General features: G+C 41.5%; 1 long non-coding RNA gene across 1 annotated transcript; it reads left to right on the top strand.

The window, feature by feature from the left end:
- The first annotated feature begins 10,032 nt into the window (after positions 1-10,032).
- LOC118243627 (uncharacterized) lies at positions 10,033-25,918 on the top strand. Its single transcript, XR_004777295.2, has 6 exons — positions 10,033-10,240; positions 22,841-23,122; positions 23,359-23,451; positions 24,243-24,303; positions 25,407-25,474; positions 25,566-25,918. It is a non-coding gene; the product is annotated as an uncharacterized LOC118243627 (long non-coding RNA).
- The last annotated feature ends 1,511 nt before the right edge of the window (positions 25,919-27,429 follow it).

Below are 27,429 nucleotides of genomic sequence, written 5' to 3'. Positions count from 1 at the left end.
ATTCAGACCACGTGCTGTGTGCTTGGGCCATGTGCTGGTGACGTCCTGCAATGTAAATGCAAACAGAACTGTGGTTAAAGTGTGTAACTGTCATTGAGCTCGTAGCTGTTCCTCTCCAAACTGTATCCCCACCATTCACATCTGAAACCATATGGTCTTTTCTTCCCGAGTTAGCATTGCTCCATGCAGCATCCAGGTTGGGCTCTGGTTTGAACTCCTAAGTTTAAAATTACCCTTGTTTTATAATTTCAGCGGAATAAAGATTTAGTCGCTTCTTGCTGGGAGATGTTGTGTAGAGGAGGGACTGCACGTCACTGAGAAGCTTCAGTCTGGAGGCAGGTGCACGTCAGTGCCAAGGGAAATAATAACTGGATGGATGGAAAGCGCCTGGGATTGATGTGGTTTAAAGGTGCTGTTCGTGCAAGCTATTATCAAGGAAGGAGTTAGGGAAGAGATTCACTCTTAAAATGCAGGTGCTCTAGCGCTTTCCCTGACAGATGTGTTCCAACAGTGTTTTGAATTCTGTTTAAAATTTGAAAGAGCTAAACCTTCAGGCTCTTCTCTTCCTTCCTTAAATTCATTTCCCTGTTTAGATGAAAAAGAAACATTTTGCAACTTACTTTAAACTTTCTTCAAAAGACCTGCTGGAAAAGGAACATTCGTGTGAAGCGCATAAGCTGTAAACAAATGTTAAGCACAGCAGACAGCAGGATTTTAGATGCGCTAATGGACAGACATTAGACGGCAGGAATTTACCTAAGAGAAAACCTCAGATGGGGAGGGACTGCTGGGCAGGGATTAAGCCCCACCGAATGCACCAAATGATAGAAAAGTGTTACCAGAATAAAGAGCTGCACATGTGAAAATAAACTCTGAACTGGGGAAATAGTGCCAACAAAGGTAAGGAGAGAGAGAACATTTCGGTGAAGTCACCAAACCAGCAGCACGCGTGCACAGCCTCTGCTGCTCCCTACAGAAAATGCAAGATCTCAGGGTGTTTCACTCCGTCTCTCTCTCCCTCCCCCTCATTTTGGCATTTTTGCTCCTGCTAATGATCGTAGCTTAACAGAGTTAACAGCATTAATGGGCAAAGCTCCTTCCATCCAAACACGTAACAGACTCTTTTGTAGTGCTCCCTCAGATGTTTTCAGGTGCGTACTTGCCTCTAAGTTTCTGACAAACTGTTTTCCTCAGATAATTTTTGATTAATGCTGCTAGGACTCCCGGCTGGTGGTTGCTTTCCCTGGCTGTGTGGAAGTAGCAAAGCAAATGGGTTCAGGTTTGTATGATTTGTGAATATGAAGGGGGGAAAAAAATGAGCAGTGTAAAAAAAAAAAAAAAGAAAAAAAGAAAAGAAATACCCCACAGGAAAGAAATAATGGGCAATATGTTTCCTTTTGAACTTTTTCAAATCAACCTCTGGAAAAGGTGTCATAAAGCCCCCAGAAATGAGTAACAGCACAGGGACAAAGAAAACTCTGTTACAGATGTCCCTGAAAGTCTATAAGCAAATTGTTTTTTTCTAAATAACTCCAGACCATTACATGGCCTTAACAAGTTTCCCAGGACAGGAACTCCTAGTTTATTACTTGCTCACATTGTCATCAGAAATTAATTTTGTCCCTGAAAGACAAATTGGCTGGTAGCTTATGAAGTTAAATGGAAAGAACAAGTGAGCATCTGTTTCTTCTGCATTTTGTCTCCTTGGTGTCTTACATATAAATGAATCAGAGTGTTCAAACTTAAATTAAGATCTTTGGCTAGATAAACAGTTAAAACTGGTTCCCATAGCTACCTCTCACACATAGCTGTGATTGCATTATAATCCCCTAGTAATCAGGTCTAAATGAAAGAAAGATGATAAGGGTGCTATTTTCAGTTTTCAGTACTGATTTTTATTAGCTCTCAATCAGATCAGGACTGCTTTGCCTTTCATCACATTGTGGCAGTGTTTGTAGAATCATTAGAGTAATAAAGTGTAAATCTTACCGAGGTGCATTTTTCTTGAGGTGTTTTATATAACGAAAACTCTGAAGATTACATTGGCGGGTACAGGAAAGATTTGTTTCTGCAACTCAAGTGAGGATGTAATGTATGCTATATTCATTTATTCTTTACCCAAGCAAATACCTAATGAATTACCTCGCTGAGGTAAAACAAAAAAATAAAAATATCCAAAGAATCAGCCTGTCTGAACATGGTCCTAATATACTGTATGCTGCAAGTACTGAGTTTAGTCATTTTTTTAATTTGCCTTATTTTCTTGTATCATATCTCTCCCTGTGCATTACCATGCAGAAATGAATTACAGGCAAAACCACAAGCACTGCTATTACCAGCCTGCTGTTTTTAGTAAACTAGTGCAGCCCAATAAAACATCATGTTGCAGCAATATATAAGTATTTATTGTAGAGTAAATTTCAGCTAAACAAAAGCACACAAGGAGGCCTCATCCTGCTTGCAGGAAAGCCAGTGGTAAAGATAGAGTTTGGCTCATACACCGTTTGTGCCTCACCTGCGCCCTTGATTTGCAGTGTCCGTTAAGGTAAATTTTACTTAATGGCTTTACTTCTGAAAGATTCCCGACTGCCAAATTTAGATGGGCCTTCACCCTCAGCTGTGTTCCTGGGTGTTTCTGCAGGCAGACCTATCCTTTAGCACAGAAATCGCCTTGTGTGGTGTTGCAGGATTGTTCACAGAGTTTGCAGGTGTGCCCCACATTTGCAATTAACTCCCAGTTTAATACTGGATTGATTTTACTTTCCCATAGACTTTTTTTTTTTTACTATCTGGTGAATATTTCAACATATCATTCTATAGCATAGCTATTAAAATGCCTCCTCACTTTAAATATTCAAATGTTATGTATATTTAAATGAGGAGTAAACTGTCCCTGTAATTCAGTGTTAGATATTTACAGCTGTTCACACGACTTTGTGAGTATTAGGTAGCAGCAGAAATTAGTCAAAAAGATAGAATGTTTTTTAAAAAAAGCAGCAAGCAAAAAACTTTTTTGTTTTTCTGTTTTTCAGTGTACCTGATGTAGGAATGATGCCTGATACCTGCATGAACAAGTTATGCTTACATCCTGTTCTGTAAAAATGAATTTGTTGAGCCGTCAAACAGTGCTGTTTGTGAAGTTAGCAAAGTGTAAGATATAGTCTGATGTTAAGATATGGAATATTTCAGGATGGGGATCATTTCATGTATACAAACTGATACCTAAGATAATTAGATATTGGTATTCGCATCAGGCAAAAAAGAATAAATCAGTCCACATGATGTTATAGATAAGGAAACAAAATTTATGTTACAAATTTTAATCTATTAAGACTTCTAAGATGCAGAGAGGCTCTCAGTCTTGCATGATTAATTTACTACTAATATTTTAAACTACAAAAAGCTCAAATTCAAACGCTGTTGTGTTAAAATCTAGGCAAACAGTATTTTGGTTACAAAGGTTTTGTGTGTGTTTGTATGTTGACACGCAAATGTACTATGTCTGGAAGATGTTGCTATGTCTAATGACACAAAAGAGAGTAAATTGTAGAGCCTGATTATCAACAGATAACAAGACATACTGTATATAAATAAATGCTCAGCATCAAAACCCATTATTGGATTAGCTATATAATCATGTTTCAGGCTGTAAGTCTGTGCTGACAAATGAACACTTTTCATTTGGCTCAAGGTCCTCATCAGCAACGGAACTAATTTTACATTCTCACCCATTAAGTGAATAAGATGTGGAAAAAGCTGTCTGCTTTTTGAAGTGTAAATTTGCTGCTACAGGCTGTGCAGACCAAAGCTCTTTTGAAGCAGTGAAATGAGATCATCTCTAGGGACATGTGAACCTGACAAAGTTTAGGTCATTTCTGTGGAAGGTATGTCGGGGGGAACCATTTGGATATGGTTTCAGTAGTGACTTATATGGGGCAATTTGGAAGATGCTGAACTTTACAAGCTTTTTGTTCAGATTTGTGAGAGAACTTGAACTGGAAGCACAGATGCAAGCTTTCAGCCCTCGGAAAGAAACCTCCATAAACATCTGAACTGGGTACGTGGCCAGCACAGTTTGGGAGTGCACAGCAGGCTGCATGCTGAGCCTCTCCTGCTCGGCAGGACTTCACCAAGTAGTTTTCAGGGGCTGGATGCTCCCGCTGCTTTCCCCACTGTACATATGCAGATGGAGATCCAGGAACTAACTTGGACATTTTTCTGGAAATGGCACCGGAGCTGGAGGAACTCAACCATCACATCTCACTTTCCACCCCTGGGAAGTCCCCCCGAGAGAGGAAGATCGCAGCTCTGATCCTTATCCGGCCACACCAGCCCCACAGATCACAGCCTGGCACCGGTGTTTGCTCATCCTCTGAAAGCTCGTGGCTGCATGGGAGCACGTCCTGTGTGGCCAGAAGGGGATGGGGAGAGGAGGACTCGGAGGGCTCAGCGAGGCCCCCATCCATCAGCTAGTGCGTGGGGCAGGATGACAGTAGATTTTAGGCCTCCTGTGGGAGGGCACAATATGGAGCTGCACCACAGCTCAAGCAAGGATGATGAAGATGTTGCTGACACCAGCTTGGAAGAAAAGAATCTCATGAATAACACTTAACTTTTAAGATTTCCAGACACGCAAAGCAGTGTTTAACCACTGCTTAGGATCATGAAAAAAATATCCCTAGGCAGTATTGCACATCTAACCACAGTGCTTTTCATTTGCAAACCAACTAAAAATTAAGATAGGCTTTGATTGTTCATTTGTTAATTTGATTTCACCCCTTTCTCTTTCTTTGCCCGCTGGAACTTTTGGTCTTGCTTGAAAAATGTTCAGTTGTTTCATCCACCACTTTCTGATGTCTTGTGGCCCACCAATGGTCCATGGACTGCAAGCTGAGAAACACGAGAATACTGTATACTGCTGCGTGTGTTATGAAGCTAAAGAAAATCACAGGAAACTCAGGCTGGCAAATCTACGTGAGAATATACATGCATATTACACACTAGCCCCTGTGTAAACAGGGCTAGTTAAATCTTAGTTCAAGCACCTTGAGCATATGGTTTTGAAATTGTTTTTCTAAGAGTAATGGCTATCAAAGAGTAAAGATGTTTGTCAGGCACTTCTATAAAGAATGACAGGATTTTAAAAAGATCCTCTGGGCAAACAATTGCCCTGCCTTCTCCCATGGCATTTTTAACCAGCTCTATGAATACATCGTGTAGGAACACCTGACCAACAGAACTGAGCAGAAACCTCAGTGGGAAACCTCACTGGAGTCTTCACCTAAACAATAAATGGAAATAAAGTGAACCAAAATAAAGTGAGACAAAAGAGAGGTTTTGCACTCTTCCTGAGCTCACTTTTCTGAAGCTGCTGCTGTCCTGATGGAGCCAGTGCCTCGTGCGCACAAGCAGGGGGTAGTCGTTTGCTTGCCCGAGCACTTTGGCTGTTGAAATAGCTCCTTTGTCATTGGTATTGGTTATTCAGGACCTCCCATTCAGTTTCCTCATCAAAATAAAATAAAACTTTCAATATTATTTCCCTACCTCAATGGCATGTTATGAAAGTTAATTAGTTAATGTCTGCAAAAGACTTTGAAAGTATAAAACAGCGTGGAAGTTCTAAGCATGATGCTGTCTCCCTTTCCCCAGCTGAAGGCAGAATGTGCTGAAGGTAGCCAAAGGGGGTAAGAGAAACAAGAGAGGCTTTATGAGTGTATCAGGGGAAAAGGAAATACTGGAGAGAAAATAGACCCATTAGCAAATGAAGAAGGAGATGAAGTTAATTATGATTTTAAAACGGATGAGCAATAGAACCACTTTTTTTTCTTTTTTTTAAGAAAAAATCAGTCTTTAACAAAAATAATAAGAACTGACAATTAGGAAGAAGCGAAGGCCTTGTGAAAACAGGTGTTTGATTAAAAAGTGAGGGGGAGAAAACTTGTAAAACATGAATATATGTAAATGAGCAAGTCTAGATGAAACTCATCTTAAGGTCTTAAAAGCAATGCAAAACTAATGCATTTTTCTTTCTTATTTACAAGTAGTGTGGAAAAAACATGGCAGATAGGGAAGAGTGATACCAGAAAAGTAAAAGCAGCAACAGCCACAAATAAAAGCTAATGTTGTTTGGGAAAATAATGCCAGTGGTTACTGACCAGTAAGTATTGCCCTGTCCTAAAAGTAGGAAACACAACCGGATTGAGCAGGGAAGTGCTGTGTATGTCAGATTAAAAAGCCATGCGAAACAAATGAGGGTTCATGATACAGTTACAGAATACAGCAACAAGGAGCCCAGTACACATTGGGTTGGATCCAGAGTTGTTCTGCCTCTTTATACCAGCAGGTCTATTTGTAACATCTGAACTTGAGTAAATCATTTGGCAAAAATACCTTGCAAACTCTTGTCTAAGAAAAGAAATTAGAATTGGCTTTGATAGGAAAGTTGTCATTTGGGCTGGAAATGGCATTATGAGGCCAAATAGAAAGTGATCTGAAGACAAAAAAAATAAAATAGAGTCTGTTTGTAAATATATTATGATTATTTCAGCACAAAGAATGATTAAGACATAATTATAAAAAGAAAAACAAGTTACTGCATGAGCAGCAGAACTAGGGCACCCTGGCTGCGGTGTGTTTAGATGTGGTGCTTGGATTCACTGGTGTCTTACAGGTTTGCTCTGAGAGCCCCTCCACAGTGCAGGTGGGCTGGTGCCTTGCTGGGACACTGCTAGAGGTGGGGACAGCCGAGCTCTGCCCGCTGGGGTCGGCTCTCTGACCCCTCCACAGCCAGAGGTGTTTCAGACCTACACAACTTCCAAATGCAGTCAAGGCCCAAATGGCCAAGTTACCCAAATGTTACGAGGAGGGGACTCAGAGAGGGTGATCACATTTCCCACATCCATTTATTGGGAACTCAGATTTAAAAATCTTGAGAAGGGTTAATTCTAAGTGAAAGCTGGAATGTCACAAGTGAGCAAAATGCTCTGAATTTTTACACTCTGCCCCTCTCCTTTGTCTTGTGTCTAAAACACCGTGTCTGCACGGATGGACTACATAGAGGTAGTATCTATGCCCTTATTTTCATACCTACTTCTTAGCTAGTGTATTAGAAGCTTCCCCCACAAAAAGCACAACATATTTTTCCAAGGAGCTACCTGCTCCCTTTCAGTATAAAGGATTAAGGAAACAGGGGACTTCTAAACTGATTATTTTGGGATATATTATTTTCTAAAACCACTGTTCTGAGTCTCTAACTGTTGAACGGGTACACCCATCTCTGATTAATAAACATTGCTTCAACTTCCAGAATAATGCAGCTCTGCAAGTCCTGCAGAATATCAGGGCAATGTCTCGGTTGCTGTAGTGGGAACTGAACTGGGCACAAGTACACTATTTTTTGTCTGTAATCAGATAGTATCACTGAGTTACATGGGGTATCCATTAGCTTCTTATGTGAGGATGCAACTCTTTTTGCAAAGGGTGCAACTCTTTTTAAGGACATAGGGAAAATATAATAGTGCTTCCTTTTCATGTCTATTTACTATTCTTCTCTGTTCATTAATACCAGAATTTTTTGGAGAAGCTTCTAATACTACTGGATTTCACAGAAAAAAGGAAGAAAAAAAAAGCATCCTACATGGTTTCACAGCAGTAGAGAGGTGACAGTACACATGGACTTAGGAGCAGAAATCCCCTTAAACAGCAGGAACTATGTAAGTAATGCCTTGAACATGGTTTTGAGAAAAGTGACTTAGCAGTTTTCATGGCTATAAAGCTGGCTCACAGGTGTATGGAAATCTATGTAGAAATATGCTGCCCAGTTTACCATCAGGATTACAAAGCCCAGAAAGAAAACTGTGGAAGGAATGGTGTGAAAAGGCCATCAGAACATGTTTTGTAAGAGTGGCGAGGCTCAGAGAGCCCAGCTCCCACCTATAACCACTCCTCTTCCCATTGCTCCAGCACAAAGCTACATTTGGAGTGGCAGCTTTGTGGTGGGGAGGATCAGTGCGCTAGAGAGCCCTCCTCTTCCCCTCCCCTTCGGGCCACCTACGCGGGGAGCACCATGCACCTCTGCCTGCTGCCAGCTAGTTCTGAGCGTGGGGATGTGACTTTGCGCACACTGATTCCTTGCGCGTTCTTTACGATCCTGGTTCCCACCATCCCCTGGTTTTCCTTTCCGATTTGCTTATTTCTTAATACTCCGATGTAGTATATTGTGCATTTGCTGGGAGCCTAAAAAAGCAACACAGATTTTATCATTTGGAATGTAGATATCTAATGCCCATTACGGGCTGACTAAATTTAGTAGAGTGGCAATTCACCAGACTACTAAATTTAGTTAGGCCATCCGGTCATATCGTTTTACTTAGCTCAATATTGGGTATCATAAGATAGGGCCTATCAAACAGTATGGCTCCAGCTTCTCTTGCTGTAGATTATATTATTGTTATAGCTTTTCAAAACATTTCTGCTGGCATTTTTAAAACCTTGACCTTTTTTAGTTTGTGTATTTTGTTACAAGTTTTTTAAGATGGTCAAAATTCATTTGGTTTTCACTAAAAAGATCACTGTTAAAAAGAAAGATGCTGCTGATTTTGTTTTAAACAAAACCTTTGACTTTCCACATAGCAATTTAATTTCAATTAGAATACAATGAATTTTATCATCGAAGATAGTAGATGGGGTAGAGTCCAATCTGGAGTGAAATTTTGCACAGTGTTTTTCTTTGTCTTCGTGCATTTCTAGTTGCCGTCAAATCTCAGTTCTTTTCTAGACAGAAAAAAGCTTTATGAGAATCCAGACAATCTGGAATATGACATCACATTGCTGTAAATGCAAACTTATCTTGTGCAGAGTAAAAGGGAGTGAGATCTTGGTAAGGATCCTGGGCGCAGCAGCTGGAGTTATGGTTGTGGGTTCTTATATGACTAACAGAACGGTGTGTGCGCAGTAATCAGCCCTGCTATAATTCTGCCTCAGTATATGGAAAGGAAATTGCAGTAGCGATATTCTGGGAGTCTACAGACTTAATCTTTTTTGGTAGGTCTTGAAAGGGAGCCAGTGTCTCTCCATCCTGAGTCAATCATTCCCTATCCAAGTAAAGTGAACTGAGATCATCTAGATGCTGTTCTTCATTTCTAATGAGCTTTCACAGTACAACAGGAAATAATAATCTTGAAAGGGGAAAAAAATGGTCAAAAATCAGCCAGAGAACATTTAAAGGTTTGTTCTGAACAAGCAGGGCTAAGAAAAAGGCCTGAGAAAAGTGTGTCCTGGGATCACTCACAGTTAAAGCACTGATTAATTAAGCAGAGGGTCATTCTTCAGAAAGACTGGAGGGCAGTTTGGGCCCTGGGGCTGTAATTTGGACACTTCTGGAGTTCTAGATACACTGAGCTATTCTGCGCCGGGACTGTGAATATGTGCATTCTTCTGGCTGAACAATGGCATCTTTATTCAAATGTGAGCCACTAAGTAAGTGGCTGTCTCCTAATATGGGTGGTATTTCTTCCTGCTCTGCCTCAATCTCTGCTGCTTTCCCGTTGCCTTATCAGTGCTTTGTAGCACAACTTACAAAATGAAATCTATTCATAATGCTAAAAACCTCCCCTTTCATAGACACAGAAAAAAAAAAAAGAAAAAAAAAAGCCCCAAACGCTTACACATCGTCTAATTCTATGGAAGGGTGTTTACTTTTTTAAATGCAATTCTGCTTATCTGACACTGTTTTGGAAATTAATAAAATGGTGCCTGGCTTTTATTGTTTTGACTATGGGAAGGAAATTAATCCACAACTATTACAAGTGTTTGATCCGAACGAACAGAGATAAATCCATGGTTTCAAGAAGCATCATTCCCTCCTTGTCAGGTGTCCTAGTTCACCTGACACATCTGATTTATTCCTCCCGTGTTTAGCAGTGACACTGTCCAGGTAGATGATGCCCATTTGTCTTCCTTTGCATAAATATTTCTTCAGGGTAGCTTTATTTGTTATACCTGTTTCTTCTTACTCACTAGGCTTAGCTCTGCCAGAAGTTAGAAAAGAGGCTGTTTGTCTGAAGAGACGAGGGTGTGGTAAAAATATGCTGTGCCAGTCAAGCCGACCAAAATACTATCTGAATTACGAAGCAAGCTGGAAAACAAAATTTAACAGGAGATCTGGACCCCACCTGTGACCTCCCAGGAGGGATGGAGAGAAAAGGACTCCTGGGACCTGCACACGCACAGCTCCCTGCAGGTAGGTCTGGGGAGGCGGGCAGTGCTGCATGGGAGAAGCTAATGACAACATTTATGCCATGTTCCTTGGTACTAACAGTGAATTGTGTGACAGCAGTCTGGCTGTGAAACTGCACTGCAGAAATCTGGGACTTAGCTTTTCGTGGGGACTGGGCTGTGACACTGTGTGCACATCAGAGCTGCCCCAAAGCCCACTGCAAGTAACTGACTGCTGCTGGAGTCACAGGGATCGATGTGCTGGGACCAGACATGTTAAGTGTTTCCAGCAAAGATAGGGACCAGGCATCTCCAGCTCCACGTGCCTCCAGACACCCCTTCCTGAAATACTTCTGACTGCCCTAGCTCTGTATAACCACCAAACGACGCTGTTTGGAGCCCTGAGCTGCTGTTTTGTATGACTGCAGCGTAACCTGTAAAATAGATCATCCTCAGGGTGGGGACCAGCTTTGTCACAGCCCCTCCTTCCACAGGCCCTGCTCCTCTCCCAGCCCTGTGGGCACAGGGGCAGTGCCCAGCGGCCTGGCAGCCCTGGAGCTCACTGCTTTGAATTTTCACAAACCACATCGCTCTTGTCCAAACCTCAACCGAAACACACGGCAGTCTTGGGAGGGGGATAAAACAGGAGGAAGAGTGACTGCGGCTGCCCTCAGCTGCTGGCTGTTAGGTCCCCCAGACCTGCTGGGCAGTGTGTGCTGCGGCAGTGCCTGCGCGGGGAGGGAAGCCGCGCGGAGCCGTGAAGGAGCCCCGAGCACAGAAGTTTTGCGTTAGGCAAGAGCCAGAGTAAGTTACCTATATTTAAACAATACTGGGCTCTGGGGAAATTCAGATTCAGAACCTGAACTAGACAGCTTGGCAAAAGCCTGTTGTTACTGTCACATGTCTGACCTCCTGAAAATAACATTAATTCAGAAGTTAAGTGCGTTCAGCTGACAGTGATGGAGTATTTGGGTTAAGGAGGGGATTTTTCAAAGGCACAAAATCAACTTAGCCATGTGTTACGGTTACCTCACTGACGTCCTAGAGAAGACCTGGGCGCAGCAGGCGTGAGGGGCTTTCAGCTGCAGGGAGGCCTGCTCTGCACTGAGGGAGGCATCGTGAGCCCCTCCTAAAAGTGCTGCCTCTCCAAAGGGGGTTCTAAAGATGCACGGTCTTCCTAGACACCTTAAATACAGTTACATAGGAAATTACTTCTGGTTTAGTTTCCAAGGAGTCAGTTAGACCTGGCAGCAACAGTCGTGGATCTTGTAACTGGCTTGGATGGGAGAAAGCAGCATTGTCATAATTCTGGAGATATCCCTTTCCTTTCTAAACTACATTGGCAGCTCATGATATCAGCATGTCAAAATGACATTCACTCTATATTACGCAGAGTGTATAAAAGCTTGTGTTTACACTGTGTCTCCTTTGCCCTTTTCAATTTTGCTTTATTTTTTTTTTTTATAGTTCTGTAATTTAAGCAGTACATATTTGGGGATGTTTTTTTCCATGCCTTGTCTAGCTTTATGGCTTGTTCTGGCTGAGGCATCCTTACATGATTTGATTTTGCAAGAAATATAGGCTAGCACATATGTATGTAATTGTTCCACTGTGAACCAATCTGTCTGGAGCACTGAGGGAAGATACATATTAATATGTTTTTTCATGCTATTTACAAACAAAATTGCTAGATCTACAAATGATGCAAAATATTAGGAACTGCAACAATAAGGCTTGCACTAGTTAGCAGGAAGCATAAAAGTATGGTGGAGCCAGAGAAAAACTCATCAGAGTAACATTTTCATCAGAAACAGAATCTATTGTAACCAGGGGAGATAAGCATGAGTAGGCAAAACCGAATATGCTTCGAGACGATATACAGCAGCCACTACAAATCACACTGTTGAGTGAAATCTGAATAATCAAAGTCTGATTCCTCTACCAGGAGGAGACTCTGTCTGTTGTGTCTAGCTGTGGGGCAGGAGGCAGGCAGCGGTGTCTGCCAAGGTCTGCCAAAATGCATCTGCATTGAAAGCATGGAGCAGCCGATGCTAGGAGGAGAGGCTGAGCCGTGTCCAGCTGCAGGCGACCCGCCACTCCAACCTTACACTGGTGGCAAGCGGTCCCCTGAGAGCGAAGCATGGAAGGCAGTGGCACAAAGCCACGTAGATGGAGAGCAGGGACCTTTCCTGGAGGAGCTGGTTAGCCTTTGCCGCACAAAGAAATCTGAGAGGGCTTTGGTGTTTCCAAGTAGAGCAGTGGAGAAAACAGCTGAGAATTGGAGCTGACATGGAGCAGCAAACCTTGCTTAATAGAGGGTGCATTGCAGTAGTATCAGCAATGTGGAGTCAGGGCTGCAAGTGCCGCATACTAGGACTTATTTAAGGACGCTATTGTAAAAGTCTTCGAGCCAGTTAATTACCAGTTTTTGTTATGTCAGGAACTCCTTGAGTTAAAGCAGAAAGAAACTATTCATGAATATGTTCCAGTTCTGTAGTTTAATGGGACAAATTTAAAAAAAAAAAAAAAGAGAGAAAAAAAGAAGAAGAAGAAAGAAAGGAAGAAAGAGAGGGAGAGAAACTGATAAAATGATTTAGTTCACGGAAGGATTGAAAACCCTCACAAAAAAAAAAAAGCTGAAATTACATATTGTGCCCCATCTACTCTTGCATAAGCCATTGAAATTGCTGGGGACTTAATTGGACTAATCGTCCATTGCAGTTATGCATGAGCCTTAGGGAGCACATGGTGTGCATATGGGCCAATGCACCAGCCTATGAAAGAAAGAGAAATTATCCCACAGTATTTAAAAAAAAAAAAAAGTAGGTGCCCAGGTATAAAAAGCCAAGAGGCTTGACTTGCATTTAAAAAGTATTAAGGGTAAGTGAGGAATTTCATTCTATTTATTCACGAAGTGGACTTTAAGAGGTGCGAAAAAAGGATACAGGTGACTTCAGGCAGGAGAAAACTTTCAATGGAAAACAAAAATCTATAGAGGACATTAACATAGACTCACTCCCTCCATGCTCCAATTGGTTTTGTTCCTCTGCACCTCCCTGTTTGCTGTGAGGTTACTGACGGACCGTGTTACTGCAAGCGGGTTCAGGCCTCAAAATTCCATCTGGTCAGAGCAAAAATCATATTGCATGCTGCATATTGAATCGAACTGCAGATAGTGGAGTAAATGGGAGTTTAAGGCCTGTCTCATGCTATCAGTATTCTTTGGACATTTACTTTGCTGCCTTCCACTGTTCAGAACACCCTGAAATCACCAACACATTTGCTGAATTGAGGTTTAAAAGCAACTCAGAAACAGAAGCAAATCATAGTTCTTAGTGCTGCTGAAGGTTGGAAGAATACTATTACCATGGGGGTGCTTCGTGCATGTGTCCAAGGGCCTCCGAAATGACCCATCATGTGTAAATGTGTCCTAGTTTTTTGTTTTCACAAAGACAGTTTGATAGGAATTAAACCTAACTCTTGGGAGAAAAAAATGAGTACAGCATACCAGAATGCCCATCTTCCTAATTCTTACCATGCTGCCAACTGAAATCCCAGACCTGCCCATATATTATGAAGCTTTCTCCTCCTTGGAGAAAGCTTTTATGATTTTTGGCCTATAAGCACAGTAATCTCTCTGTATATTGAGACAGTACAGAGGATACCAAACCCTTCCTGTGAGATCTTTTCCCTTTGCATCGCTGACATCTCCTCAGCCTTGGTGAACATCTCTGTGCTTGGCTTCCCATAAGTCCCCTAAGTCCTGCACCAAACATACCGTAGGTGATCATGCTACTGTGATGCGGAGCTGACCACACTGCAGAGGCTGTCAGCATTTCACTCGTGCTGTTCTCATCCCCTCTTTGCAGGACTAGTTCCCCGCTTGGCGTGCTGCTCTCCACTCCTCCTGCTGCCCTGCCCTGCCCTGCCCAAGGTGTGGGAGCCCTTCTGCTGCGTGCCGAGCGCCCAGAGTTCAAGATGTGAAGCTTTGGCTGTGTTGTTCTTTAAAGTGCCAGCTTGGCCTTACTAACACGTTTTCAATGTTTGGGATTAGCAGAGCTTGTAAGAACATAACAGACCCGTCAGGTCTACAAGTCCACTTGCCACCTCCACCCGCTTACATGTATTTTTCAATAGCTAATTAGGAGATAATGCCAGTGGAACCAAATACTGTCTCAAGATAATGATCTCACACTACTACAGAAATGTTAAGTGGGAATGTTTATTTTCAAAGGGAAGAAACGCTGATCATGTGCCTAATCCTATAATTCTTAAACAAGTAAAATTCCTGTAGATTTCAGCAGAGCCTGAGGTGACAACATCCTATTACTGTGGTAGTATTTCTGGATACCAAACAGCCGTAAGTGATGCAGTCATTTTCTCTAAATGATACTAGTGCAGTATTGGAACAGATGTTTCCCTTACCTTTATTAGCCCGTTGTATCTTCTAACTTGGAGGACAAATTCTGCGTGTGCTTCATTGCACCAGCATAGATGATTTTTTTAAAATACGCTTTAGGAAGCAGTGAGCTGTGGTTTGGATGAAGTTATGCCTGTTTTTAACTTACTGACAGTTCATAATGGTGATGCGCAAGTCTGTGTTGCCTCTGCAGTCTCCCTTTGGTACCTTAAGGATCATCTCAGTTTAAATCAAAGATAGCCTTTCCTCTGTCCTGCAAGAAGCTCAGAAACAAATGGCTGTCTTAAATTCACCTTTCAGGAATAGACCACCCCATGTTTCCAGAGGGGGAAGGAGTACACCTGGGCAATGGGTACAAGTTCATCAGCTGCTCCAGTGTAACTACCCCTGTGCTACTCTTCCCCATTTACAGATGGGAGGCAACTGGGGGCAGCCTCGCCCCTCGCTCAGGCTCATCCTGGTGTCTGTATTCCTGCCAGTGGTGTTGGTGGGGGCTGCGCAGTGCAAATCCTGCCCTGGGTCACTTCTCACTCTGCCAGGAGACAGTGCTAATGGGATGGGTACATCCGCCTTCACTGCCTCCCCCCAGGAAGCCTTTTTTCTCTGGACTCACTTTAGATGCAGCGTTGTCTTACAGACAGGTGAACACTGCAGTGGAAATTGGAGGCAGATGCAGAGTTCCTTCCAGAAAAAAGCCTGTCAATGAAAGCAGGAAGGTTTATCCTGGACAGAATCAACTTGCACAAATTGTTAGTGCTGCACCATAGACGGTGTCCAGTGGTTTTTAGAAATTACTGCTGCTTTCACAATTAATGAAGATTCATCATTCCATTAGATCATCTCTAACCTGCTGTAATTGTTCGGATTTTTATTTTTTACCTTGTTCTCCAGTTCATGTCTAAATACAAGAAGATGTTTATATTGCATACATTCAGCTTTAATTGGCCCTTAAAAGAAGGTGTTGATTAGAATCTTCTCAACATCAACAGCTCGCTCGCACAACATTCTCTAATTACTGTTTATTAATTTAGTTCAAGTGGCATAGTTGAAAGCCCTGCTCAGATGGGAGAAGTAAATTGTCACTGGTATTGAATATGTAAATTATGTGCTGGGTAAGTTTCCATGAAGAATGTTTAAAGTTAAATGCTATGCACATAAAGCCTTCTAGTTTCATCTAACCCAACCATATGACAGCTTTGCAAGAAGTGTCATGAAAATTTACCAGCCCTGGCAAAAAACTACTTGCCTATCCTTTACTTTTTTCTATTAACAGAATCATGATGATAATAATAATTTATTTGCTAGTCAAAAAAATAAATAAAAATCATCCACACCGGCTGGGTGGAGGTTTGCAAGGCTGCCAATTGAATCTGAACTGCATGTTGCTGTAGTATAGACATTCAGCAGCCTGGATTTGTTGCCCTGGTGCAGTAACCCTTCCTTCTCTTTAATTAGCTTATAAAGTCAGAATTTCTTAAACAAAGTACTCATTAAACATTGCCTTGTTACATTACTTTAAAATGCAATTAAAAGTTTTAAGAGTGCCGCAGAGTTTGCGTACCATTGTCAGTGCCCATGTCACTCGCTATCAATTTCCACCCACTCACATAGATTGGAGGCCTCCCGTTAAATATAGATGGCACTCTGTAGCCTTTGTCTATAGGCTAGGCATAAAACTGTACTGATGCGGATGACCTGACTGCATCTTATACCTGGAGGAATAAGAGGAACGGAGGGGAGGCTGTTCTCAAGGAAGGAGGACCCGGGAGTCTTCATTGTTCTTCCACCTCTGCATTTGTCTCTCCGTGACCTTTTGTGGGGGAGTAGCTGCACGTTCCTGGGAGGTGTGCTGCTTCCGAGTCTCCCAAAGAAAGTTGCATGGAAACACCATGCAGTTATTGTATGGCACATCTGAAACTATGAGACCAGACGTCATGCGAAAAGGGAAAGAAAACTGCCCAGTGCCTGCATTCTGCCTGGGCCTTCACCCAGTCCTTACACTCTTGCTGGCTGCTGTTATCATGAATGGCACTAATCAATTCCAGGAAATCTCTACACCAAGCATTATGTCACATGCGGTTACATCATTCCCTCTAACCTCTAGGGCTTCCTGTTGACATCTCTGGAGCTCTTGTACTACCAACTGGTATTAGAAGAAATGCCAAATGGTATTTTTAGCCATTTGTGTCTGCCGAAAGGAATCCAAGTGTTTCCATTTTGCAGCTTCCACCTGCTGGATCTCATCTTTGCTCCCTGAAACAAAGCAAACCTTTGTGGGGCTGCTCGGGGTCTCCCCAGGTGTTTATATGAAGGACGGAGGGAGCGTGTGAGAGGTTTATTGAGACAGAAGGGGCTAATGCCTCTGCAGAATTTATTTATTTTTAATGTCTAACAGATTGTTAATCCAGCCTGTCAGTTGTGTGACTTCTGTTATAACTTCACCACAGCCGGCTGTTCCTCCTTTTTTCTGAATTCCTTCCTAGGAGATGCTGCTTCCCAGGGTGAGCTATGTTTCACCTTGGGGTTGCTTCCAAGTGCTGTTCTGTGGGGCATTTCTCCCCTTCTCCTTGCAGGGCCATCCCCATAGGTATGTAGCAGCCACCCCTTTCTCGGTGCGAACACCCCATCAGCTTCTCCTGGAAATCCCCACTTTTCCAGCCATTCAACTGAAAGAGGCAGGGCTCGAGGTCTTTCTTGCAAGATTATTCCTTCTTGAAACCACTGCTCTGTCTCTTGGTTTGAGTCTTTTTTTATCATTATTATTTGTCTGGTTTGTATCTTCCTTTCATTTTAACGGTTTGATTTTTGTGGCTGTTTCTGTGTTTGTTCACTGCTGCAGCAGATATCAACAACATGATTAAATTCCAGCTCTGACTGTTGCAACATAAGCGCTCTGCCTTCATTATCCGTGGTGCCTAAAACTATTTGATCTCTAATAAGTTCGCCTGCAAGTGTGCCTCATTTGCATGATGAGGCTAACTGGTGCAGCCTGGTTGCATATTGGTCCCTGATTTCAGTTTCTCTTCAATCAGATGCATCAAACAGAAGGAACTATTAGAATTGCCAGCAAGTGTATTTTTTTCTGTTAATCATGCCAGAATACTAGGAGTCCCAGGCAGCCTTACTAGGCTGGAGAAATCCACTGATAAAAGGCATGGGAGAGCTTCTCATGTCAAGCCGTATACAAACCAGGGCTGTGCTGGGGATCCTTGGTCTGCTTTTACGGAAAAAGCTGTTAGGATCACATCCAGCTACTGGACTGGTGGTTGGGCATCCTCCTTTGGTGAGCAGCACTTCCCATCTCCGCAGGCCCTGAGCCCAGGAGGGAGCTGTGCCACCCAGCAAGTGCCTCTCCCCCAGCCCACCAGAGCTGGAGGTCTCCCTTCAGCCTCTCTAGGGGTCTCTGCTTGTCTCTGCCCCCAGCTCATGGCCATCCTCTCTGGGCCTACTCTTAGACTCAGCTGACATTCATTTGGCTGTAGTCCTCCTTGGGCTTTACTGCCCAAAGTTTGCATGGGGAAAGAAAATGTGTTTTCTTACATCAAGCATTTGTGAACATGAGCCTTTGTTTGTGTCTAAAATGGAAGCAGCAAACTTGGAAGCTAAATGTCAGTAGAGGATAGAGGCTCAATAATTGTGAGATTCCTGGTTATAGCGCTGAAAATGTTTCAAGTTGCCAGTCTCCTTTCTGAATCATGCTTGGGATATGCCTGTGGGTCCTACATGTTTTTCAGTATTACCTTAAGGAATGTGATTTGACCCTTTGCAGCATCCCCTCTTCTCCAATTTCAGAATTCAGCTTCTTACGCTGCAATATATACCAAATACCTCCGTTTTCATTTGAGACAATTTTAATTGAGCTGAATGATCTTTGTGAACATGGAAATGTCTGTCATTGATCCAAATGGGTCCTAGACCGAGCCCTCATTTCATACCCCAAAATTACTGTTTTCTTTTGTTTTGGGGCTAGGGCAGAAGCCAAGAAACTAAACCAAGCAGAGGCAAACAAAAGAACTCAGGATCCCATCAGCAGTGTTTGCTTTGTACACGAACAGTAATTTTTCCCTAGCACATACTTCCAAGAATTTTTTAAAATACCATTCATATATCATCTGCCCAAGCAGACAATAGTTGTTCCAGAGAAGCTGTTGCTCTCTATTAGGTCAATGATCAGTGAACTAAACATTTTCTACTTAGGCCTTCATATGATAAAAGCCTAAGAGCTTTCAAGGAGCCATTACAGACTATTGCCTAGAAGAAATATCCATTTGAAAATTCTGCAATTATGTACTTCTATAATAGCGTGTAAAAGGAGCTCTGGACCCATTATGGGTTATTGAGTAAATAATGTATTTTTAAAAGTGTCTAAGTAATTTATATGATAGCCTGTATTGGCAGCAAAGAGTGATTGTAGACTAAACCTTGTGTCTTCCTTTCGTTTTGAAAATCTCATTTAAATCCCTAAATAGCAATTAAAAAAGAAATCCCTGATGCAGTTTCAGTATTTCTATAGTAGTCAATAGCTAATGTCTCTGACTTTACTCTGCTGAGGCTGCCATTTTGTGCTGAGCCAGTTTCCTCTGGTCTGACTTTGTTTTATGTTGATTGGATAAGACACGAGGCTTCATTATCAAATATAATACAGAAGTGTCCAGAGGCCTCCTGGAGGTCAGACCCACAGTCATCAGCCCTACCTCTAATCAGGAAGAGCCACTAGCCAAAAGTCCAGAGAGAAAAGACGGGAAGATGTCAGTCCCTGTTTCAGGGAAGAATTGAGGCTTGGAGAGAGGAAATATGTTGTACAAGGTCACGCAGGAGACAAAGAACTTCTGCCTCCCCAGAGCAAGTTTAGTTTCTTTGCTTTATATTCAGACCTTCTGTGGAAAGGCACCATTGGAGATCCCCATTGCTGTGGATCCTCAGTGCTAATGCAAACTTCTCCTTTATCAGATGCCCTCAATAGTCTTGCTTCAGACCACTGCGCTCAGCCCTCTCAAGCACGGACCCTGGTCAAAGCAGATATGAAAATACTGCAATTCAAACTATTTATATTGCAGCAACAATGCACCGTGGAACAGCTGTGCTAGAAAACAAACTTGTCTTCTGCTCCTAAGTGTGGAGTAAGCTTCCCTTAGCCCTTCCCTTTATTTATCACACCGCTTCTTGCTGTGGCAGGGGTAATCCGCCTCTTTGATAATTTTCTGTCAAAAATTGAAAGAATAAATTTTTTAAGAAAAAACAATATTTGAGCTGCACTACATTCTGGAGTTTATCTTCATGTCTCCAATTAGCTCTTAGGCCAAGAAGCCTGGAGCTGTCACATGGAGACTACCACACGTGCATATTATATGTGCTTTAAAACCATGCAATGGGCCTGACCTGGTGGGACAGAAGTAAAACAATTCTCTGCTTATGGTGATGCTCCAGACTTAACCCTTTTTAATGGTACTTTCCCTGGCATAAATTAGACATGAAGCCACTTAATCTGTTGTTCTTGAACCAGTAGGTCCAGACCTGTGTTGTAACTTGTATTACTCTTGAAATACACTAGCAGTCAGCAGGAAGCAGCTATCTGCTAGCACGACTGCCAGGGCTTCTGAATTGTCTTTTTAGAGGTTATGTGATACCTACCCCTGCTGTATCCAGCCATGTGTGTATTCAAAACAGATCGTGTGCTTCCCATAGCTATGCTGTTCAGTCACACCTCGAGAGCATAGCCTTTAGCCCTGAATTTGAATATATTTGTATAATTTCTCATTGTCTACAAAAAGTGTTTTCAATTGAATGAATGAAAATATGGCATTTTGGCTACCCTCTAAGGAGATTACAAGAGATGGGTATCTGTAGCAGGGCCACCAGTGGATGAGATTCTCTTTTTCAAGTGTTTGGAAAGAAAAAAATAAAAATAAAAATAAAAATAAAAATAAAAATAAAAATAAAAAAGAATAAACGCAGGGATGCCAAAGAGCACAAGGCTCAAAAGACAGAAATGAAAGGGAGTGACTTAATGAAGAGACAGTAAGGTAGTAGAAGGAAGAAAGATAAAGTAAAAAAATGATGGAGGGGAGGTAATAGAACTAGAAATAAATGGAGAAGAAACAAGGTGAAAGGTATAAATACATTTAAGTTGTATTTGAGCAAAAATATATAATGTCTAAGAAAGCAATCAGTCTCTCTCACTGTTCAACTGTATTTGTCACTTAGGAAATGACAGTTATCTGTTGGGATAATTGACTGGAGAGGTGATGAAGTCTCCATCACTGGAGGATTTCAGTGACAGAGTAGTCAAAAATCTGGGGCATACTGTCAGTTATTGGGCTTTTTACGATCCCTTCCAGCTCCATTTTCTACAACCTCACCATCCCAAAGAGTATGAGTGTATTAAACTGGGAATGAGAGCAATACCTCAGTTCTGTGTTATGGGAGACCCATTTCTGGCTCTGTTACCTCCTGGCTGAAGTTCTGTAAGGTCTCACAGAGTAAACGAGGCATGTGCTTGGAGGTGAAGTCTATCAGGAAGATGAACATACAAGGGAAAACCAAGAAAAGGAACTGGTTGATCTGAGGACAACATTTTCTTCTGAGGTATGTCTGAGTTAAGAGGCCATATGCCTTACATCTTCCTCCTCATAGTGAAGATCCCTATTCTGCAACAAATAAATAGTTTGGCTTTGGTGTAAAACCAAAACCCTCATAACTTGAGATAAAACATTCTGTTTCCTTCTTGCAAGAACAGAGTTATTAATTGCTCTAGTGTGCTTCAAACACAAATAATTCTACTCTTTCTTTCAAAGAAAATTCCTCCTAATTTTAGCCAAAATCATTCCTCCCCTGGCTTCCCTTGAATGGTCAGAGAAGAGAGGACACAGGTATGAAGTGGTCTGGGATTCCTTCAGGCTGGTGATTATTGCTGTGCAAACCCTCAGTCACCACTGCAGTACAAAACAAAGTTTAAAATGGGCTTCTAAAAGAAAAGTCTGGACAGGCATCACATTGGGGTGAAAGAAAGGTTCATTTTCCCATTTTGTTCATTTTTCTCAGGGCTTGTCAGTGGGATCTAACAAACCTCTGTGTGATAATGTCAGTGGTCCTCCTCCAAAAGTAGGAAGCTTAGGTTGCTCTTCTACTGCCATAGGAAGACAGACTCTGAAAACAGTTACTCCTTCCCCATGAAATTTGCGGTGTATTCTCCTTTTCACTATGCCGTACCATCAAGTACAATGCTGGTAACTGGAGGAAATTGTTCGCTTGTTTGTTTGTTTTCTGTTTTGTTTTGTTTTCTCCCTGACATTATTTTAGAGACATTAGATTCATTATTTGAGGGTGTGTATGAGATTCTGGAAGTATAATTTACGTCTGCTATGCCGTGAGATCTTTGGTATGATATTGACTCATTCATTGGCACCTGAGAGAGGTTTGGGGAATTCAGCAAGCTTTCAACAATCCAGTCTGAGAGATTAAGCAGAATTATGGCTCACTCAGGTTTGTCCTAATTTTATTAGATTTTCACCATTTCTAATTGCATAAACATATGCAGCCAAGTATACAGATGGGGACTGGGAAGATGTACAAGGACACTCAGGCTCCATAGTCAGCTAATTGGTGGACTAAGTAATAGGGCACTTGGAAAGATTGATAATTTTTTTCAGAGCATTTCAGGGGAAAATTCTGTCCCCATTAAAACTGTAGCAATCAAGAGAAGAAAGATTTTAGCGGTAGATTTTGTTGCAATTTTAGAAAGAGACGAGTGGAAATACGTGATGAAGAAAAAATCCAGGATGAAAGAAGTTCTTTTGGGCAGTATTCACTGTTTATTTGTTTTAGACATAGGAAAAAGATAGAATGTCTCAAAAACATAGAACAACTGGCTTGATCCATATGGTGACATCAGAAAGCTTTTGATCAGGGCTAAACACAAGATAAACAATGGTTAACGGTTTCAAATATTGCCTGGACAAATGAGAAGTCATTTTGGGTGCTACCATTGTTACTGGTAGCAAATGCCAAACTGTAATGTTTTCAGATATATTTTATATTTTCTTTTGGAGAATTAATCTGTTTTTGCTACGGCTAGGAGAGCTTTTGGAACACAAGTCAAAGTATGTTATGGCTATTTCTGGTCAAATGATCCCAGCTGAGGTACTGGTACGGCTGTTTATATGAGTACTTTCACATGAAATAACATTGCTGTCCATACTTGTTAAGGGAATTCTGCTGTTGGCTTACTTTCTGCAATCAAAGCAGAAGGGAAGAGGAGGGAATAGTCTATGCTCAAGTTTTTGCTACTGGACCATCTTCATCCCTGACATGGCATCTGCACTATGAAATTGACTCTGAATGAATGGGAATTCGGGTGTCCTCACCTCCTGGAGACAGGACACAACTTTCAGACCGAATTAGCCTCAGTTGGATAGTTTTTGAAATCTCCCCAAGTAACAGACCTAGAAGATTTTTCCCTCATGGTGGCCTGGGCTGGACATTTGGTGGGTGAGTAGACTATAATTTGTTTTGGTTTTCCTTATGAAAAGCAGAATAAACCAAGCAAGCTGGTCTTTGCTGAGAACTTGGGCTTCTCAGCAAAGTTCTACAATGCCCTCTCAGAAGTCAAAATATTTAATAAATAGATCATGAAATACTTTCCAACAACAAAAGTACAAGAAATTTAATAATGTTGGGAGGTAGTTTTGTGTTAATTACTTTATTTTCTTCTTCCTCCTGTCCAGGCAGTAGCATGCATACTCTGACCACATCACCGGTGTGAAATTGCTGATTAACCTTTTGACTCTGACCATTGGGACTTCTCTCAACACCAACTGGTAATGCAAAAGACAATTAGTAGTTAATTTTGGGACACCCCAGCTCCAGATGTCAAAAGGTTAATGAAAAATCAAGTCTCTTGCTTTTACTGGGCAACTTGGAAACCTTCCCCCAAAACATTTCATTTTTGTGATAAATAAGCCAGACCGCTTCAGCTGAGAAAGACGGGTGTTTTGCTAATGTGTACAGCTGTTAATTGAAAAAGATTCTGTTATGCCTGTTCTTCTGGATGTAGATAAAAGAGAGATTTGTTGGCGAACTTTAGCTGGTCTTGAACACCGCTTTGTCCAAATACACTACTTAATAATAACGCTTTGTTCTTTCTGTAACAGCCATGGAGGGATTTTGAGTGGAATACTCATTTTCTTTAAGTCATATCTGCCAGTAATCATTCTTGGCTTAAGACCAGCTGTCATTTATGTGTTTTATGAAAATATAACGCCAGTTTTATGCTCAAAACTATTCTCTTTTAGGTAAAAACTTCAGCACAAGCTGGTTCCCCATATCTACCATAAATGCTATTTATCACAGATTTTGGTCTTTAAAACAGAAAGATAATGTTAAAACATTTTGATTACCCTTTCCTTACCGCTATCATTCACAAACCATCTTTTCTAATTATGGTATTAGGACATTTACATAACCGGGAAAAGGGTCCTTTAACTACATTTCTATTATGTTTGGCACTTGTGTGAAAGGATATTATATTCATGTGCATTAGAGATTGCTTATAAAAGATCAAGACAATAATAGCAGATCAGACGATAAAGGTTCCCTTTTCTCCTCCCAGACAGGCTGTCTCTGACAGAAGAATACAGTTCATCAAAAGTGTCTGCAGGTTGTCAAACTCGGTGAGATTTGGGGACACTCGGAGGCTGTCATGGCCAACAAGAAGATTTTCTGTAGGGTTCTGCCATCATTCACCCTCAGGAAATAATCACTCACTACATTCTGCATGCTCTCATGATAGAGCTCTATTTGAGAGAAAAGAGCCATTTTATCAAAGGACAATATATCCCTTCTCTTGGTCCATGCAGCTTCCATTATCAGACCATAATAAATCATATTTATGTTCTCAGTTAATAAGACTGATTACAATGCAGGTTACAGGCATGGGAAAAGCAAAGCAGGTGAAAAGATGTTTTAATGAAAATATGATAAGCAAACAGCTTCTTGTGAACATTTCAGGCTGTTATTTGTAATGATCACAGGCAATTTTTGATACATCTTCTTTAGCAATGGTTTAAGCTGCATAAATTGGCTTGCCACTTTATACGTTGAAATAGGAAGAATCCCAGTGTCCTTCTTATGTTGTCTAGAATCATTATATACATTATAAGCATAAAATGAGTTTAATGTATGTGCTTTGAAAAGAAGGGGAAAACAGAAAATCAGGGAAGACTGATTTTAATGCTGCTCAAAATGATTTTGAAATTTTCTACTCATCTTTGTTACTAACGGTGCATTTTCCATGAAATTTAGGAGTGACATGTACTGCTTTCATCTCCTTAAAATTAATATACTGCTCTTTCTGTTTTCCTCAATTTCTTCAAAGTTCTTTTTAGAACACTGTGCAAAGAGACAGAGAAATTTGCCAGTCGATGTGTGAGCATCTCTGCTATTAATGCTGGGGGGAGTTAAGTGTGCTTCTGGAGGAGAATATACCCCTGTGTTAAATACTGAAAGGAACCCTGTTAAAAAGGTGCAAGGATGTTTAGCTGCAGCACATGTAATGTGTTCAAGGGCCAAATTCCCTAGGATCTTTTTAGGTGATGAAGATCTTTTTTTGTTAAGGCAAGAGTTCTCGTATGGTTTCAGCACATAACTGTACCTAAGTAGCAGATGAAACGTCCTGCTCTCATCTTGTGAAAAGTCTTTTTTTTTTTTTTTTTTTAATTTTCACCCTCATACTTTCAAGACAAAGTAAGAAGTTTAAATAATAATTTCCTTGCAGCACGTGCATAACACTGGTGACAAAGTCTCCGTGAAGTTGTGTGTCTGCAGGAACTGCTCTGGTCACAGGTATTTCCAAAGTCACTCTTAAACATGTTTTAAAGCTTTGTAATTGGCCTAGCACTGAAGAATGATCATGAAATGCCTTTAACCCTTTTAGGGCACTTCAACAGGAGAAGTGATCACACCAGAAACAGTAAACTGCTCTTCAAAGGCAATATTCTGATATGACAACAGACATAGATAATGCTCGTCATGATGGAACTGCTTGATACAGAGAAAAACATGTTGTAACTGCCTTCACCGTGAAAGGGGTTTAAAAATGTTGCCTGACAACTCCACAAAAACCAGAGCTGCTATTTCAGTTAAAGGCCAGTGGATTGTATTTTTCACGTCAGTTTTCACTAACCTCAAACATCACTGTTATGACAGACTGTCATCCAACCAAACCAGCAGTATGGTGCCATTCAAGCAAGCAGGAAGAAAGCAAACATGAAGGAAACTTAAAAGTCCAATTAGTAAGCTGGGGGTGTATGTGAGTGAACTACTCTTGTGCATTGATACTGATTACTGAAAATGAAACACTTAAAAGAAAATAAACAAAAAAGTGCTTTCTGAGCCATTGGTGTTTTCTTGGCTGGCAATTTCTCTTTGTTCTGTTTCATGATGCCAACCTCAATGGTTGAAGGGGTGTTCTGGGCCAGATGTCAATCACAATGTCTGACATAAACAAAAATAGCTAAAAAGACATGCCGGCATCTTCCTTTTGTTTTCCCATTAGCTCCATTTTTCTTTTCATAGGCTGACAAAAAATTACTGCCTCCAAGTGAATTCAGTAATGTCACTATATATCTAATATCTAGGAGACCTTTTGTTTTAGCTTTACTGGGCTTAACCACAAAAGACACTTGACATTGACAAAGAGTCTGTCAAATATACAATGATCAGTGCAATGAAATCTCTCATGACAGAAGGGCACTATTCTGCACACATACACAGCAGCCCGCAGCAGCCTGTCTGAGCAAAATATGCTGGAGCACATGCAGCAGCTGAACCATTACAGAGCAGGCCATAAGCTGAGGCTTGTCTTGTTTAAAGTGTCATAGTATATCAGTATAATTAAAACCGCCAAAAGAGTAGAAAAGATAGATGGAAATGTTACATTACTTGTTTCTAGAGATTAACCTCAAGCCAGAACTGAAACTCAGAGACACATTTTGCATTTCTTAGAGCTCTGATATGGAAGAAAAGAAGCCCGAGAGTACGTCTCTTGAAGTGTGAGACATGAAGTCATAGTTCCTGTATTTACACAATAAAGCAGAAATAGCGGTTCAGACAGACATGCTGTTTTCTCTGTGATTACAGCTCCCGTTGTGGCTGTACTCTACAAAGCAGCAGTATCATCTCTCAGCTACTTCTCTTTCACTCTCCTCTGCTTTCATTCCTGCAAAGTCTTGAGCACCTTTGGGTCTGCAGATGCATAGGTGTCATGGCCCTCTGCTCCCGTGGCATCCCCCAGCTCAGCCAGCACTGCATGGCCACAGCCCAGAGGCAGAGGCAGTGCACCCCGTCCCAGCTGGTGGCTGCAGAGGCTATGGCTCCAGGCTCTGCAGTGCCCAGCTAGGAAGATGTTTGAACAATGTCTTCAATTTAAAATCTGACCTTTTAAATGCCAGGCTCCATGCTTGCTTCTCTGTTGAGTCTAGAGATAAAATTATATGGCTTTCTAAAATTGACCCTGAAAATTATGTTCCCTGCACCAGATGAGATGTTTTCCTTGCCATGCATCATTGCTTGTCATAGCTATTCAGGCCTAGCTAGTTATGATCCCATTTTCTAATCATGACCTGTGTTATATCTGGTGATGAAAAACCCATGGAGTTGTTGTGGATCTGTTCTGCTGTGGAAGCCCTGGTCCATCCAGAAGCTGGGGAGGACCTGAACTGGCACTGGTGGTTCTGAAACACTGCAAAAGCAGCATGTCTTTTTCCTAATGTCAGCCTTACATTCAAGGAGAAGATGAG

This window comes from Cygnus atratus, chromosome 8 (assembly GCF_013377495.2).
Source record: "Cygnus atratus isolate AKBS03 ecotype Queensland, Australia chromosome 8, CAtr_DNAZoo_HiC_assembly, whole genome shotgun sequence".
NCBI classification, from domain to species: Eukaryota; Metazoa; Chordata; class Aves; order Anseriformes; family Anatidae; genus Cygnus; species Cygnus atratus.
The sequence above is the reverse complement of the archived record's forward strand: the minus strand, read 5'-3'. Positions and strand labels throughout refer to the sequence as shown.